At 32.8% G+C, this 17,575-nt stretch overlaps 2 protein-coding genes and 1 long non-coding RNA gene across 17 annotated transcripts in view; 1 reads left to right on the forward strand and 2 right to left on the reverse strand.

Moving 5' to 3' along the window:
• fwd (phosphatidylinositol 4-kinase beta fwd) overlaps nucleotides 1-17,575 on the forward strand; it is a 158,371-nt gene that overhangs the window by 129,901 nt on the left and 10,895 nt on the right. The window contains exon 1 of one of the 15 annotated variants that reach the window (XM_073987335.1): nucleotides 11,544-11,970. The exons of 12 other annotated variants lie outside the window; for them this stretch is intronic. The gene's annotated coding sequence lies outside the window, so the exon portion shown is untranslated. Of the gene's footprint in view, nucleotides 1-11,543; nucleotides 11,971-15,505; nucleotides 15,789-17,575 lie in introns of those variants that run through there. 2 more of the 15 variants (XM_073987332.1, XM_073987333.1) reach the window with 2 other exon arrangements.
• Nucleotides 4,716-6,223, reverse strand: LOC141404085 (uncharacterized). The gene is made up of 3 exons (XR_012412942.1): nucleotides 6,146-6,223; nucleotides 4,930-5,091; nucleotides 4,716-4,875 (listed from the first exon to the last, which is right to left on the reverse strand). It is a non-coding gene; the product is annotated as an uncharacterized lncRNA (long non-coding RNA).
• elg1 (enhanced level of genomic instability 1) overlaps nucleotides 15,209-17,575 on the reverse strand; it is a 35,715-nt gene continuing 33,348 nt past the window's right edge. Inside the window, exon 5 of the mRNA XM_073987336.1 lies at nucleotides 15,209-15,610. The gene's annotated coding sequence lies outside the window, so the exon portion shown is untranslated. The remainder of the gene's footprint in view (nucleotides 15,611-17,575) is intronic.

The following is a 17,575-nucleotide window of genomic DNA, read 5'->3' on the forward strand; positions in this document are numbered from 1 at the left end:
TTTGATGAAAATTAACTCAAAATGGGGTTTAGAAACAAAACGAATTTCGTTACATTCTACATAAGTGATCCTTAATATGGAAGAACTTCTATTAATTTAATAAAAAGGTCTTCCAAATAACCTACTACATATAAAAATGGCACGTTTTATTCGGATCCCCCCCTGTGGGGATTATATTTTAGAATTTAGAATTTAATTTTTTAGAATTTAGTCGGATTCTGAACATCACTAAAAAGTACCTCCACCGCAATTCTGTTATCTGTTTGAAAAACAATCGTAACTCAATAAAAGCACACACATACCTACTATGCGATTTTTTTGTGGCATTTGTATGTATGTCGGTGCTATGCTAGCTGTATGCGGGCAGGGCAAAGCAGATGTACATACATACATCGTACTTCGTTAACTGGTGACATGTTGGAATTTCAATGATTCCCATAAACATTGCAATACAAATCGAACAAAATAAAATATTGCTTTTGTATTTTGCCTTTTTGTTCACATTCTGCGCAATTATTGTGCAAATTTTTGTCACACAAAATGACAACGATAACTAAAAAATGCCAGCCAGCCCCCTTGTCTGCGGTTAATTGTTTGTCACACAAATATGTTTACATACAAATATGTACGTAGGTATGTATGTATTTTCAAATTTAAACTCACATTTTCGGTTCAATGAACACACACAGGTGAAAAATCTTCAAGAAAATTTAAGAGCGCGATGCGTTAGTTTTTTGTTTAACTTTGGAGTACAAAATAATACTTCATTTAATGAACTATAGGAGATTTTAAAACGTCTCCCTACATAGCAGAAAGCTTCAATACAACTTTTGGAAATTAAAAAATGGACTTATTAATCCAATAACGTCCACACATAAAGTAGAATCTTGAACCATTTGCATTGGACGATATGGTGTAGTTTCACAGTGATACTTTTTTAATACTAAATGGTTTCTGAATGTACTAGTAGTAATAAATACTGTAACAATGTAGGACTAGACAAGGAGTATTTGGAAAATCGTAATAATCGGGTACGATAAACAAGCATGCCATGCACACCGGAGGTACATATTTGGTTTGATACCTTCTTGTCAGAATATTCCATTATTTGGTGTTGGTACTATCCATTAGAACAATTCGGAGATTTTGTCTATGAGATTTTGTCTTTGATCGATGAACTTAAAATAAACTCGGTCCTTCTATGGAAATTGGTACCAAAAATAATAAAATGTATTTTTATAATAGAGCTGGAAAACTATCGATATTTCCAACATTACATATTTTCAACATTTCATTTCAAAAAATAGATAGATATCAATATTATCGTTAATTTGTCATCATCATTAATTTGGAAATAAAAATGGCGGAAATGTCTATGCTTTTGTTGAAATTTTGCACAACCATTTCATAAAAATACAAAGCAGAAAAACGATTTTTTTTATTTAATAAAAAATAGACAAACATAAAATTTACTTTTCCGAAAAATTTATACGTTTGACTACAATCTTACTCTCTCAAATCCACAAAACCGAAAATGCGCGTGATTTTTCTTCATTTCAATAGATTTTATAATCGATACTATAGATAGGGTCATAGATTTTTTTCAGGTCAGTATTTCCTCCTGTTTGAAACCTATCAGCTCAAAATGGAATATGAAGGATGTAGTTGAATAACACTGTGCAACACTGGAAATGCAAACAACTTCTAATGGGCATTTTCTGAAAGTACATATTGAGGCTACAAAAACCTTAATTGGATTTTGTGTTCTTAGATCGGGTTTAAATTTTATGGCCTTATCTAAACCGACCTAAAATGAGCCTTTTTTCCAGTGATCGGACATTTATCTCCGAAACTAATAAGAATTTTGCTTGGCAGTCTTCAGCAATATTGTAGCCGTAAAATAGTAGAACTTACGTGTCAAACAGATGAACTAGGAAAATTTTCCAAATAATGTGACCATTAATTCTTCAGAACATTCTGAAACTCAAAAATGATTATTTCACGTTGTTTAAGGGGTATTTCATAACATACCTTTTACAAAACGTATTTCAAACAATGTTCACACAGGCTGTTTATTCTCATGTTGAGGATTTCAATGAATTATTGGAATATTTACCAAATTGTTGTTGAAAAATTTGCTATAAACAAGGCGATAGAGGCATTTTACAACAATATAATGTTCTGAAGAGTTGTGTATTACATTCCAGAGAATACTTCCCAAAAGGTAATATTAAGAAGACTTTAACATTTTGGGAGATCCGCTGCGAAATATACACAAATTATAGAATTTTTAGATATATTATAGAATTTGAGGCAACAAATGCAGTTTTTCGAGTTCACTATTCCTCCAAATATTTTCTTCTTGCTCTTATCTACAAGTTTGCTGCAGATGTCAAAACAAGATTCGTATTGGTTTCAGAGATACATCCCCGATTTGATTTAAAAATTAGATCTTTAACCATTTTTAGATGAGGCCATAAAAACCGAACCCGATCTAAGAAAACAAAACCCAAATATGGTTTTTGCCTATTGGTCCTCCACTTCCACAAAATTGTGGACAGAAGTTGTTTGCACGCGATTGGCTCAAAAATATTGCACAGTGTAAACAAACACATATAAAAGACATTAGACTCCGCATATATGAAACTCGAGAAAATAAAAAAGCTTCATAAAATAAATGAAATCTTACGATACCTCAATGAAATCTGTCATTGATATTGAACCAACGTAGAGCTTCATAATGTAAAAACGTTTTAAGTAAAATTAATATTTTTTTCATTGATGCAATGGAACTTTATTCAATGAAACTTTTTCATTAATGCTATGAAACGTCTACCTTAATGGAATGACATCTTTTTCATTTATTCAATGCAATAAAAAAACCGTATATTTTAGGTAATGTAAGATTTCTTAACATAAATGAATCGTCTAATTAAATTAATGGAACATTTCATGATAGCAGTGCGAAATAATAAATGAAACCCGTACATTGATGCAACGAATTATTTTTCTATTAGCGAAGTGATTTAAAAGAAACTTGCCATTTAAAGTTCCGAGGTCTTTGATCAAAGCGCAAGAAAGCAATGACGAGTCTACAGTAAATTCGTTTTAAAAATAAATTAACAATATTTTGTAATAGCAATGGACTTTGTGCACGCAAAATACAATTCTTTGGAACACTTCCAATTTGTACGTACATTTAGACATACAAACATTGTTGACTAAGATTTTACCACAAATTCCGGACATTTTTCATTATCCCTAAGAGCGAAAGTAGAATCAATATACTGGTCTAAAACAAAACCAAAAGCAAAGAAAACTTTTAATTTCTTTCGTCATCACAAACTTAATTTCCTAAACATAACATGTTTTTCGTTTTTTTTTTTTCTTCTTCTTCGTCTTTTCATTCATTGGCATCTTTATGTGTTTTTTGTTACCTTTGCTACGTCGTCTAATCTCCTCAATACTGTGGATTCTTGCCAGAACACTTGACTTCAATTCTCCAAAGCATTCATCATATGGGGTTAGTCACGTAGAAGTATGTTACTTCCCTCATACAATGAAGAGACTTCATTTAGGGCACGATATATTCTTTTACATAATTTACAGAAGTTTTCCGCAGCTGCTGCAGTACAAAGTTTCCTTCTTTTACTTTCCTTGCGAGTGAATTCAACAAGGATAATAAACATTTAGAGTCCTAGTATAGAAATAAGCCAAATGAAATCATCCTAACCCCAAGCTTCTTGTGGCAAATAAAGAATAGAAATTGCAAAAAATATTATTATGTAGAGCACACGAAGAAGAGAAAGAACTTCTGCCGCCAGAAGAGGGTGGGCAATTACCTACCATTTAGTTTAGAGGACTCATTTTCCATGCCACAAGTCCTTTTAACTCTGCTCAAACTAAGCAATTGGAGAGGTGCTTCTTTTCTTCTTAAAATGGTAAATTATGTTGAAATTTCCGCTCCCCTCTCTCCGCACTACAATATGACAATTTTGTGAAGGCAACAATTTTGATGCAAATACAACAAAGAAGCATTTGTTCATGTTGGCGTCGAGTTGCCAATGAGAGCCGTACCTAAAATTTTCTGAGCGACATTTTTGCAGAACATTTCGAAGCTCAAAAACTTCATCTTGTGGTACTTTTATAGCGACTCTTAAAATAAAGGACGAAAAGGACATTGAAGGAAGCGGGTTAGAAGGTCGAAGTGCTCTACGAAAATAATCCTCATTCGATTTGACGGAAGACATGTCATCTAATAAATAAACTATAACAACAGTTTACAAAGATATAACGCTAATTTCAGATACCTTATAAGGTCTTCAGCAGAAACTTCATCACGCCATAACTCGGAAGTTCAGGATTCTTAATATACTCACCAAGGCCTTTCATCCCCAAAAGGAACTATCTCTGCCCCAAAATTTGTGTTCACAGTGTAATTTATAGACATTTCCTTGGTTTGTTTACAAATACCGATGAAAATAACGATACAAACAACAAATTTCTGTGTGGTTGGTGTTGAGTTGTATTTGTTGTAGTGTTTACTTTACCTTATTTGTTCTACCATGACAAATATTAGTAATTTTTCATAAATTCATACAGAAAAATGTTAGTTTTCCTGCTTCGAAAACAATTACTTGACAAACTGCATATGCATAATTCCGTCCACCGTTCGAAGTCATTGGTAATAATGAGAACAATTTCATTAAGCTGAACATAGAACCTGACAACTTTGACCTCTGGAGTGTGCATTCGTGGAGAATAATTTTCCAGTAGATGCCGTATTTTGAACTTTATAGGCTTGTAGATTTTCATTCCCGCAATGATCCTTGGCATTTTTTTGTGAACTGTAGACAAATATGTAAAAGCTAATATCTAACAGTAAATTAATTCATTGAATTACTTAAGCATTTTACCAAATTTTCATACCACATTCCATTTTTCTATTGCTATTGATTTTTGTCATACACCTTAAGAGTTGCTATTTTGCTGCCGGTTTGACTTTTCTTGGCACCAAACTCCTCTCCTCCTCATACCTTTTTGGAGTAGTCCTTTTAAGAAGTTGCCAACTTCCTCGTAACTTTTTCCATCCTGTTTCAGAGAAAAAAATAGTGAAAATAGTCTATGAGTCTGGCGGCTTGATGCACTAAGTTCGTTGAACGAGCCGAAGAACGTGTGCCATTTCGTCCATAGACAAATGCAAGTTGCTGTAGTAAAAGCGTTTCTGTTGCTTCTGTGCCAGCAAGGGGAAGGATGGTTTTATTTTACTAATGTTTGTTTTTTGTTTAATTTCTTTGTTGTAGATGTTTGTTTAATCCACCCACACCCCTACACGACCAAGTTTCATAGTAAAATTGTCATACTTTGGAAAATCTCATAGTAGGCAGTGCCATGTATGTGTGTTTGTTGATTTTGTTTGCATTTGCTGAAAGGATAATGGATGGTGAAGGGTAGTAGTAGTCGAGGTTAGCTTGCCAATCGGCTCATGTTCGTTGTTCGCCATCGTACGAATGCTAGAATGAGTTGTAAAAATAGTGATAGTACTCATTGTAGTATGCAGTGTATTGTCCCAGCAGTTATTGTTTTTGTTGTTTGGCATCCGTAGTAGTATTTTATGTCATTTTGGTATCCGGACGTTTTCCTAGCTATGTTATCTGTCCGGTTTTCCACGGAAATTTCTTTTGAATGAAGTTTCTTTTCAGAGAGGTAAATTTAACTTGAAAATATATTTTCTTTTTTTTTTTCATTTCAATTTGTGTCTGCAAATTTGTACATTTTGTGGCTGAAAATGTAGACATGATATTGTTGGGATATTTGTTTTTTGACCTTTGCCTCTTAAGATCCAAGAATAACATGGAAAACGGATTTAACTTAAAAAGTTCAATGAAGAGGTAATACTTTCAAATCTCTTGTATATCTTCACGTTCTATGTTACTTAAAAAATGTCGGCCAAGTCCAAATTGATATATGTATATAACGATATGCTACTACGACTGTTCCACTAAATACCTCAATGTCTCATTATGCAAAGTCATTTCGTTTAATTTTTAATTTTAAACAAGAAACATTTGTTTTGCGACGATTTTATCTTTATGGCTTGCAGTATTAAATACCTTTACACCACACGTACAATGACTTTTCTTACCTGTAAAGTACAATGAGTCTATTAACAACCGAAACGAGGACAATACACCACACGTTGTTGTATACTGCTTTGTGGTATTACGACAATTGCATCAAACACAAACAACCGAGAAAAATAAACAATATATTTTGTATAGCTGTCCAGACAGGGCTAAATAAAACACCAACATTAGCGAAAGTTGGCAACGCGACAACGTTAAACAAATCAACAGCCACTGCATTTTTCGAATGACATTGAATTATCGTCATGCTCAAATTTACAATAACTATTGACAAAGAATGTCGAAATATTTTTAAATGTTACATACCTATCTCTTCGTCAAAAGTCAAGTTTATCGATTGATTCAATTTTATTCGTATTTTATTTTAGTGAGGGTTATTAATTTATTTTTATTAAAGATGTGAGAAATTTGCTCGACTAAATTGTTTGCTTACTTCAATATCAGTTTACGGAAATCTTTTTATCTCTAGTAGACGCAAAATGATGAATGAAAATAAAAGTTGACAATACTCTTGCTATCGGTAAAACTTTACGACTGCTTTTTATTCATCGCTAACTTATCGAAAACATCTGTAATTAATGTTACCGACAATAGTCGGTAACTCAAAAAATGAGTTAGAGAATCGCACTACTGAAAAATATTCGCTTAACTGTATTAGCCAAAAAAGTTTATCGACAAATATTAAATATTTTATGCCCCGAATTTAATGTGTCTCTTAGGCCATGTTTATATTATTGCCATTTGCAGGCATTTGAAACCCAGTGGGTTTGTTAAACCCGGTTATATATAAACGTTATATTATAGTTGACACCAACACAAAATGTCCTTTTTCCAACTGCAGATGATGCTGTTACTTCTGGCAAGAAGGTCACTTGTAAGGTACATCAACTCAAGGTGTATCTAACGATAGAAAGTAATAAATATTCACAAATGAACACCATGAAAAGGTTAGGATACTAACCCCCATTATTATAAGTGTTCTTTTGTTATAGTTCGTATTTACCGAACAGATTTATAGCGTTCTGGTTTACATAAAGTTAAATGTGATGATTGAATTTCAGGGAGGAGCTTCTTGGCATTAAATTTCGATGTAAAAATTATATTTTTAATGCCACCAAATTGTTTTTTTTTCTGCGTTTTCAAACCCGTCAGACAGTAAAAGAACACATGTAATAGTGGCCCTTAGACTTAAAAATGTCACCGTTACAATAACCGAGATGTTTTTTTGTTAAGAACATGGGCCAAGCATAAAATATTTGCTTTAAAAATTTAATAATTTTATAGAGAAGTTATAATTTTGGCCTTTTTAGAAGGATTTACCTCTCATAAGAGGGCAATTTTAATTATTCTTTTCTTCAGGGAAAATAATGTTAGACATGTTTATATTATTACTGGTTAATAGGTAAGGATCATAGTCGGGCGGGGCCGACTACATGATACCCTACACCACTGTGAATATGTAAATATAGGAGATATATGTATATCAATTTGAACTGAGTTCTATATAATATAGTACACTTATTACTAGACAAAATGCTGTCACACATTCCAAAGTTCATCAAAATTGGCAGATATAGGGTGATTGGTGCAGCAAATACGTAAAATTAGGCGAAAATATATATGGGAGCTATACCCAAATCTGAACCGATTTCGATATAATTTGGCACATTTATTTTTAGACCGAATTCAGTAACACAAACCAAATTTCAACAAATTCGGTCTAATATAGCGTGTTTGGTGCAGCAAATACGTCAAATCGGCTGAAAATATATATGGGAGCTATATCCAAATCTGAACCGATTTCGTTGTAATTTGGCACATTTATTTTTAGACAGAATTCAGTCACACAATCCAAATTTCATCAAATTCGGTAGTATATAGCGTGTTTGGTGCAGCAAATACGTCAAATCGGCCGAGAATATAATGGGAGCTACATCCAAATCTAAACCGATTTCGATGTTGTTTGGCACATTTATTTTTAGACCGAATTCAGTCACACATTCCAAATTTCATAAAAATAGGACGTATATATCGTGTTTGGTGCAGCAAATACTTCAAATCGGCCGAAAATATATATGGGAGCTATATCAAATCGGCCGATAATATATATTGGAGCTATATCCAAATCTAAACCGATTTCGATATAATTTGGTACAGACCTAATTTCGTCATAAATTCCAAATTTCATCAAAATTGGACGGATATAGCGTGTTTGGTGCATCAAATACTTCAAATCGGACGAAAATATATATGGGAGCTATATCCAAATCTAAACCGATTTTCACCATAAGTAATAGCGTTCTTCCGACGCTCTTGCCCAATTTTCAGCCAAATCGGACAACAAATGCGACCTGTACGTTGCGAACGGACGGACGGACATGCATAAATCGACCCAGAAAGTGATTCTATATATATACCTAGAAGGAACTATGGGCCTATCACTTTTCCTTATGCATGTTACATACAAATGCACTAACACATAATACCCCTTACCACAGTGTGGTGTATGGTATAAAGATGTCAATTTAGGCCAATTTTCAGTTATTACAAAAAAATTTTTTAGAAAATCGTGACAGGAATCTGGTCAAAAATTGTTGCTGGGTTGTCCGTACTACATACTACTATTAACCCACAACCCTACTATTAAGGGCCACAAAAATGGTTGCGAAAATTGACGTCAAACTCGGTTGTTTTTGCATATTTTCGTGGGTTGTTTTGCTTTTTGTTATCATTTTTGCTCTGTTCCAGAACCTGCAAGAAGTTACTATTTTTTACTACGATAACATTTTTGTCTTTATTAAATTGAATGTTTTTTCGCAAAAAAAGAATTCTCGGCGCTAAGTGGGTTAATAAGCATTCTGTATTGCTCTTAATAAAAACGAACGTTTCTTTTCAAGCATTTTTTTTAGTTCAAATTTAAAACAAAATAATTATACGAGGAGAACAAACAATTATTCTAGTTTCCAATTTGTTTGTTTGACCCACGAAGCACAACCTACCAGATGACCTTCAACTTTACTACACACATATGCACATACCATTTGAAACAAGTTGCAATGAGAACAGCATCCAAATACAAACAGCAGAAATATTTCCACTTACATTAAGCAAAATAAACACGGCAAAAGTGTAGCTTGCCTCACAAACAATGGGTTAAGAACTTACAAGACGTTTACACAAGAAATGTTGGAATTTCATTAATAAATCCATTGGGAAATCCAATATGCAGAGGGTAATATTATAATTAATGACTTAGACAAAGCAAATCTTTTCAATAACTATTTCCTAACAATTGCATCTCAACTGAGACCAAAAATTGGAACGCGCGCTGATGACACAGTAGTAAATGCATTACGCACTTTGTCAATGTTCAACAATAGGTTCAGAATTGACAACATTAGTATTGAAGATGTTTTGAGAACAATATTAACATTGTATACTCAAAAAGTCCTGGATATGACAATATATCCCTGAAATTTATCAGAAACTGTTCACATGAATTTGTCCCAATATAATAAATGCCTCATCTGGGCGTGTAACTAGGTGTTTACACCAGACAATTTGCCTTCGAATACAACTCTGATTTACTAACACATACATACATTTGTCGGCTGTCTTCCAGCTGTCCATAATTTCTTTTACAGACAGTCGGGTTAATAAATTTTTGACATTTTTGTAAAAATAAGTGAGATAATAGGTGTGTTTTTTTACTTACTAAATGTTGCTGAAACATTTGTCAGCAACTTTTCCTTTATACAACTGTAAAAATCTGCAACATTAGTAATAATTACAGTCGGACCTCGATTATCCGTAATGGTCGAGAACGGAGGCATTACGGATAATAGATTTTCACGGATAATGGAGTCAGTGTTTTTATGCGGCTTTTGGACACATTTTTTTTTACTAAAAATGGCATAGTATCTTGTTCTGAATATTAGGACAGATAGGGGTATTCATGAAGTCCAGGGGCTCAATTCTTGTTCTATGAAAATTTGAAATGAAAACTTTTATAAAGGGAACAAATGTCAAATGAAAAATTTTATAAAGAAAATATTTTTCATTTCAAAATTTCATAGAACAAGAATCCAGTCCCAGGAATGTTGTGGAAGCATGTATTGCTCCATCATCGTCATCATATTCATCGGTATTGACTTTGTTTCATTGTTTTTGGGATCGTATAAATACACAATTTGTATGAAAAAGGAGAATTTCTTATTCAAATTAATTGAAAGATGTGATTTTAATCCCGGATATTGGAGTTTATGACGGATAATAGAGGTAATGGAAACGAGACCAACAATTCTTTTCTATCCCGGATAATAGAGGTTCCCGGATAATCGATTCACGGATAATCGAGGTTCGACTGTATTACTAACTATCGAGTACGCAGACATGCATAATAATTGAAATGTTTTAAAAACAAAAGAACAAAAAGAAATTGATTATTTTCATTCATAATTTAACAACTGTTCTTGCAGTTGTCAGAACGCCTACGTCAAACAGGCAAGTTTCGAGTTTTTGACAATCAATACATGAACCCTCAGCCTCATCGAAGTAATGTTTTTAAAGCCCAAGTATGTTTGGACTAAATCCGTTTTAAACAATTTGGTATGTCTGGCTAGCTGGAGCACAAGATAACTCTCGAACGGATCAACCGATATGGTCCATAATTTGGTTCTGGTAATATTTTGTCCAAACTTAGATCAAGTTCGAATATGGGCCATATTGGTCCACTCCTCCGCGTTCCTTCCCCAATAAAGTTCCACATTTTTCGCTAACATGGTGCAGACGATAACTCTCGAAGGGAGTAACCGATTAATCAATCGTCGTAATATTTCTTCCGGACGTAGATCAGCTTTCAATGGACTATATCGGTCCACTCCTTCGAGTATCTCCCACACAAATTTTCGAAATTTTTGACAGCTGGTTGTGCTTTACGACGCTCCATGGAACGGATCTCCTCATAGGACGGTATCTGATCTGCTCATAATTAAATGGATTAATAGAAGATTTGTATAATTCCAAATGGCAGTGGGAGTAAAAATGTGTGTCCGGTCCAATCATTAACCAAATACAAAGTGGAAAATGTCAACTGTCCACAACTTTCAATAAGTTAGCGAGCAAAAAAAACATTGCACTTTTGTTTTCAAATTTTAAAAAATTTTTTGTTGGATCCAAAATATTGTTACAACGTATCTCACGTATCTCCCTACTGAATTCCGTTGCACAATCTATTCTATTGCCATATTCAACAGTCTGGCGTATTTTTCTCTTAAAATAAAATTGCTCTTAGTTAGTGTGTCTGTGTATATTATACTGAAAACTCTTTTGTAAAATGAGCAAAACATTTTTTTCTGTGCCTTTGTGTTGTTCTGATTTACATTCCGCCATAAGGTTAGTAACGAAAGAAAATATGATAAGGCAATTTTCGCTTAGTTGTTATTTATTCCAATTGGGTGCGGTACATACATAGAGGAGGAACTGCCGTCGTTTCTATACTATACCAACTTACATACAGTAATCATTGTTGTTCAATGGATTTTTCTATGCATTTATTTATTTTCAATCTGCGAAAAAATAAAATCACTTAATTAAAAACATACCCGGAATGTGTGAGTGTTTAATAAATCAAATCAAGTGATTTCAATTCCAAAAATATGTCTGCAAAACATTGAATAAATTATGAAGTGTCAATATGGTTTGTCATTTGACTAGATTTAATTATTGTTGAACAAACAAGAAGTCCATCATCAGAAAACGCCTAGAACAATTCCAAAAATTTATTTTCTATTCTACATGAATGTTTTTTTTACGTTCCAAGTAGGTAATGTTTTGAATAATTACAACAATAAATGTGTATCTATGTGTCCGTTCTAAAATAAACTACAACAATTTAATACAAAATTTTTATTCCAGTCGATATTAGACTAATTTTTAAATTTTAAAGTTTGCAAACTAAATTTTTTTTTTATTTATATACATATGTACCTTAAAGCTGAGAGAAATAGTCTTCTTTGTTAATAATTTCTTTTACTATTCACATCGGACAGAGAGAACAGTTTTCATTTGTCAGATATGAGTGTTAGTACATTTTATTTTACGCAAAACTCTCCCTCTTTAAAAATATGAATTTAATTCTCTTTATCTTTTAAGAGAAATATGGAAATTGTTTTTCCTTTTCCGTTTTCCTTCAAAGGACTAGGTCAATTTAATTTGTATTCTTCTTAATGTATATTCTTATAACAGTTGCTCAAAAACCCACCCTAAGATTACATTTTAAATTTTATTTTAACCCAATCCCTGCCGGAGATTTTAGAACAAATGTTCAAATTATCCATTTATTGTGCTATTAAGGCATGAAGTGGAACCCGAATGACCGAAACAGAGGAACAAATCTACAGCGGGATTCCTTTAGAGTTTGAAAAATACTAATATTAATATAAATATGTTCAATTTGTAGATTTGTTATTCTATAGAGTAAACTACTACAAGCTTCAAAAGTGGTAGCATATGGAACCACAGCAGTGATTGGGTTAATATATTTTTTTAATAACAGATTCGGTCCCCCTCATATTAATTTAGTGCACCTAAAAAGCTGTAACTATTACCTGTTCTCATTAAGTGTTTGTGTTAATATATTCACAGTGATATTCTGAACCAACACTGTGCATCAGAACAAAACCCTAAAAGTTTTGTGAATTCAAACTTTTAGGGCCCTTCATATATAACCCTAAACAAAAACAAAGCTTGCCCAATAATCAGTTGCAAAATATAATTTAAAAACAAATAAAAAATTATAAGTCGGTATTGCCGACAGAGATATACCCTTAGCCTGTGTGAATTGAAACTTTCATCTATTGACAATATCGAATTGAATACGCAACCAAAATCCTTTTCCCCCAATAATTATGTATTACCCGGCGTTTATAAATGCCAGTATTGGCAAGACAATAGCAAAAATACAAACCTTTTTCACAAATGCATTTATAAATTTTTTAATATGTATAGAAAAAAATATGAATGTATTGGTGAAAATGGTGTAATACTATCTGTCTGTAAACGCCTAGTTAGATTGAGATTTTTTCGCCCATTTAGGACATACGAACTTGCCGACAAAAATATATATTTGGATAAAAACTCAAAAGTGTTGCGGAGGGAGGTACCTGAAGGAATGGATGGACCGACACAGTACATTTGGGGAAAACATAATATTGCTGTTAACAGGACTACAATGGACCTCAAACAGACCTTGAACTGCACATAAATAAAAATGTTTAACTTTTTTGGGGCTCATTTGGCTCATTTTCAAACATAAACAAAACTTGGACCAAATTGGTTTGTTGCTCCGTTAAAGAGATGTGCAAGTATCATTTTTGCGAAAATTTGGGGTATCGGGTGTGGTGGACCAATAAGCATCATGTTGGAATTTTATCTAAGATTTGCAGAAATATTACGATATTCAAAGTGTGGACCAACGTCGTATCCGTTGTCGTGCGCACCAGCCGTTGAAGTATGGAATTGCATCTGAAAAGACTTGTGTCATCATAATAGGAGCCCGAGAAAAACATGTTGCAGGTCTTAAACTATGTGCGCTCCAGCCAGACGGACATGGTTAAATCGGCCACACATTGTCTGAAACAGTTTTTATATAAACGTACCCATGAGGTATAAAACCATTACTTCGATGAGGAGGTACATTTTGGTCGTATGAAAGTGTATATTCCCTCTTTAGACTAAAGATAAAGACTGAGGGTATAAAAAATGGGAAAGTTATTCTATTTCCGTTGTTTCTTATCTTTGTTAACTACAATTTGCACTTTTTCTATTAGTCCTTGGAAGAGCAATTTGCATATGTACAAAATTAGAAAACAAATTGTTTTTATACCCTACACCACACAGTGGTAAGGTGTATTATGTGCTTGTGCATTTGTATGTAACATACAAAAGGAAACGAAATAGACCCATAGTTGCTTTTGGGGATATACATATAATCACTTTCTGAGTCGATTTATGCATGTCCGTCTGTCCATGTATTTTTGTTCGCAACGTACAGGTCGCATTTTTTGTCCGATTCGCTGAAAATTGGGGACTACAACTTTTTTAGCCATAGGAAGAACGCTATTGCTTTTGGTGAAAATCGGTTCAGATTTGAATATAGCTCCCATATATATTTTCGGTCGATTTTACGTATTTTCTGTACCACACACGCTATATATTGTCAGATTTCGATGAAATTTGGAATGTGTAACTGAATTTGGTCTAAAAATAAATGTGCCAAATTATATCGAAATCGGTTCAGATTTGGATATAGCTCCCATATATATGTTCGCCCGATTTCACGTATGTGCTGCACCAATCACGCTATATGCGTCCGATTTTAATGAAATTTGGAATGTTTGACTGAATTTGGTCTAGAAATAAGTGTGCCAAATTATATAGAAATATAATGTCAAATTTGTACTTCAACAATTGGTAGATAAATCGAAACTGCATTTTATCATTATTTTGATTCCCACAAAATTACCACAGTAACAAAAATTAGATACAGTTGAACCTCGATTATCCGTGAATCGATTATCCGGGAACCTCCATTATCCGTGATAGAAAATAAATGTTGGACTTTTTTCCATTTCTTCTATTTTTCGTTATAAACTTCATTACCAGGGAGTAAATCATACTTTCCAATTCATCTGATTAAGCAAACAAAAGGTAAACAAACAAAAACTGGAAATTCTCCCGTATTACACAATTTGTGTATTTATGGTATCACAAAAACCATGACTTTGTCAATTCAGATAAAAATGGTGATGATGATATTTATTTATCCTTCTAAAATTTGGAGGATCACCTTAACAAATTTAATAAAAATTGCAGATTTTCATATTATCGTACAACATTATGTCATTTTTAATTAAAAATATGTTCAAAAACTGCATAAAAGCATTGCCTCCATTATCCGGGAAAATCGATTATCCGTAATGCCTCTGGTCCCGACCATCACGGATAATTGAGGTCCGACTGTATTAGCAATATTGACAGCTATTAATTCAATTGAAAATATGTTCATAAGCTTATGGCTACATCCCATATTTTTTATTTATTTATTTATTTATTTATTTTTTTTTTTTTTTTGTAACAAGTTGTTGCTTTGTGTGTTCTTTTTTAACTTCATATATGTATATATAGTGGTTATACTATTATAACTTGAACGACTGCTATTTTCAGTCTCTCTGACTGCTTCTCTCAGCTCTCTTTTTATAAATTATGTTCCACAAAATTCGAATCCAACATTTCTCTTTCAATGAAATATAGAATGAGCGACAATGGAGGAAACTGTCAAGAAAGAGAGATATTGAAGGAATCTGAATTGGTTGTTTTTAACTTGTCGCGCTGTGTTTTGAGGGGTTTCGTTTTATTAGTCAGCCAGCCAGCCATACAACAAACATTCGTTTTTGTGCAAGTTCCTAAAGATACGAAAGAAAAAAGAAAACAAAAGAAAAAAATTGTGAAGATTGAATACCCAGTTAATTATGTACTTATTTTTGCAATGATTCGTTGCATATCTCTAAATTATTTATGAGGTGTAAAAATTAAAAGGTTATATCTACCACTTTACCCATCCGAATGTTTTCGTAAGAGAAGGTGTGTGTGCTTTTGTGAACAAGAAACAGACATTGTTTTTGCTATTTCTCGTTGGGTGAACTGTTGACGTAAATGTACTTAACCCAGATATGCCCAGCGTCCTATATATAGGACACACAAAGTTCTTGCTAATTTGATATGTTATGTTTATCAAAGTACCGTTTATTTTGGTGATATACTCAGTACACATCTGTAGCTCTTGGGATATTATGTGATTCCATTATTTTGAGCTACTATTTTTGAGTTTTGAGGTCTAGTTCATCGAAGTTGCCACCGATCGCTTAGTTTTTACAATGATTTGCGTTATGACCGATTAATTATTGGGTAATTTTATAACGAAAACATACACGATGTGGAGCCTACTACGAAAAAACGTTAACTAGATGCCGAAAAGGTGTCTTTGGACTATATGTCAAATGTTTTGTATCCCATAACTCCCAGTTATAAGATAAAACCCTGTGTCCAAAAGCGGCCTCAAAAACCACCTTTTTCAAAAAATTTTTAAAAAACATATAAACATACTGTTATTATTTCACATTTGCTTCTAAAATAATATAAAAATACTTTTAAAATGATCACGATCAAGCAATGGGCATATCTGGGTTAATAATATTTTTAAATTGATTAAACATGAAAATGGCAGCTGATTATATTGACTTTTTTCTTTCTCGATGTTTTAATTGTTATTGTTTTAAATGATTTTCTATTAATAATTTAAATACAATAGATAATTTATTAATTTATTGCAAAAAAACCGTACAACGTACTATTTATTCTTCAGTTGAATTCAATTCATGTGTGAATGTATTGTCAAGTGGTTAGAAAAAAAAAGTTCAATACAAAGGCTGTGGCTTGCTACTGGAGCTGGCAAACTATCAATATTCCAAAATTAGATATTTTCGATATTTCATTTCAAAAAATCGATAGCTATCGATATTATCGTTAATTTGTCATCATTATTAATTTGGAAATAAAAATGGCGGAAATTCACAGAAATACAATTTAATTTTACCAAAAATTTGTACGTGTGACTACGGACTTGAAAAGTTTAAATAAAAGTTGACACTCTTACTATCGGTAGAACTTTACGACTACTTTTTATTCGTAGTTAACTTACCGCAAAAGATCGTTAATTTGAGAAATTATATTGTCTGTTCTAAAACCTGCAAGAAGCTATTATTTTTTACTACGATAACATTTTTTCCTTTATGTTATCGGAAAAAATAGTAAAAATTAGTAGATTCTTGCAGTTCTGGAACAGACCAATAAGCATTTCAATTTTACCGATTTTTGTCGGTAACTCAAAAAATGAGTTAGAGAATCGCATTGCATGTCTCATGATAACTCTGTATTCGTTATTTTTATACCTAACACAATATTTAAAAATATCTACAATGTTTTGGTCTGTTCCAGTATGCTAATTTTTACTATTTTTTCCGATAACATAAAGGAAAAATTGGTATCGTAGTAAAAATAGTAGAAGCTTCGTTCCCGTACTTTTTAATGGTAAAACTCGTAAAAGAGAGAACTGCAAAAAATTTGTTCTTACACACAAGTTTTCTGAAATAGTTCGGGAACGGAAAAATGGAAAATACGTCAAAAAAACTGGAACAAATGTCAAAGTCGGCGTATCAGCCAATCAGACGCCGGCAACCATGTTACTATTTATTTACTCGCCCAAATTTGTCGTGTAAAACAGGGATGCCAAGTTGGTGGTTTTCCCGCTACATGTGGTGATTTTTGACGTACAAAAACCACTGTTTAAGCAGGAATGTCAACTGTTTCAA

This window comes from Musca autumnalis, unplaced genomic scaffold (genome assembly GCF_047663935.1).
Source record: "Musca autumnalis isolate F117 unplaced genomic scaffold, ASM4766393v1 scaffold_4, whole genome shotgun sequence".
Classification (NCBI taxonomy): domain Eukaryota; kingdom Metazoa; phylum Arthropoda; class Insecta; order Diptera; family Muscidae; genus Musca; species Musca autumnalis.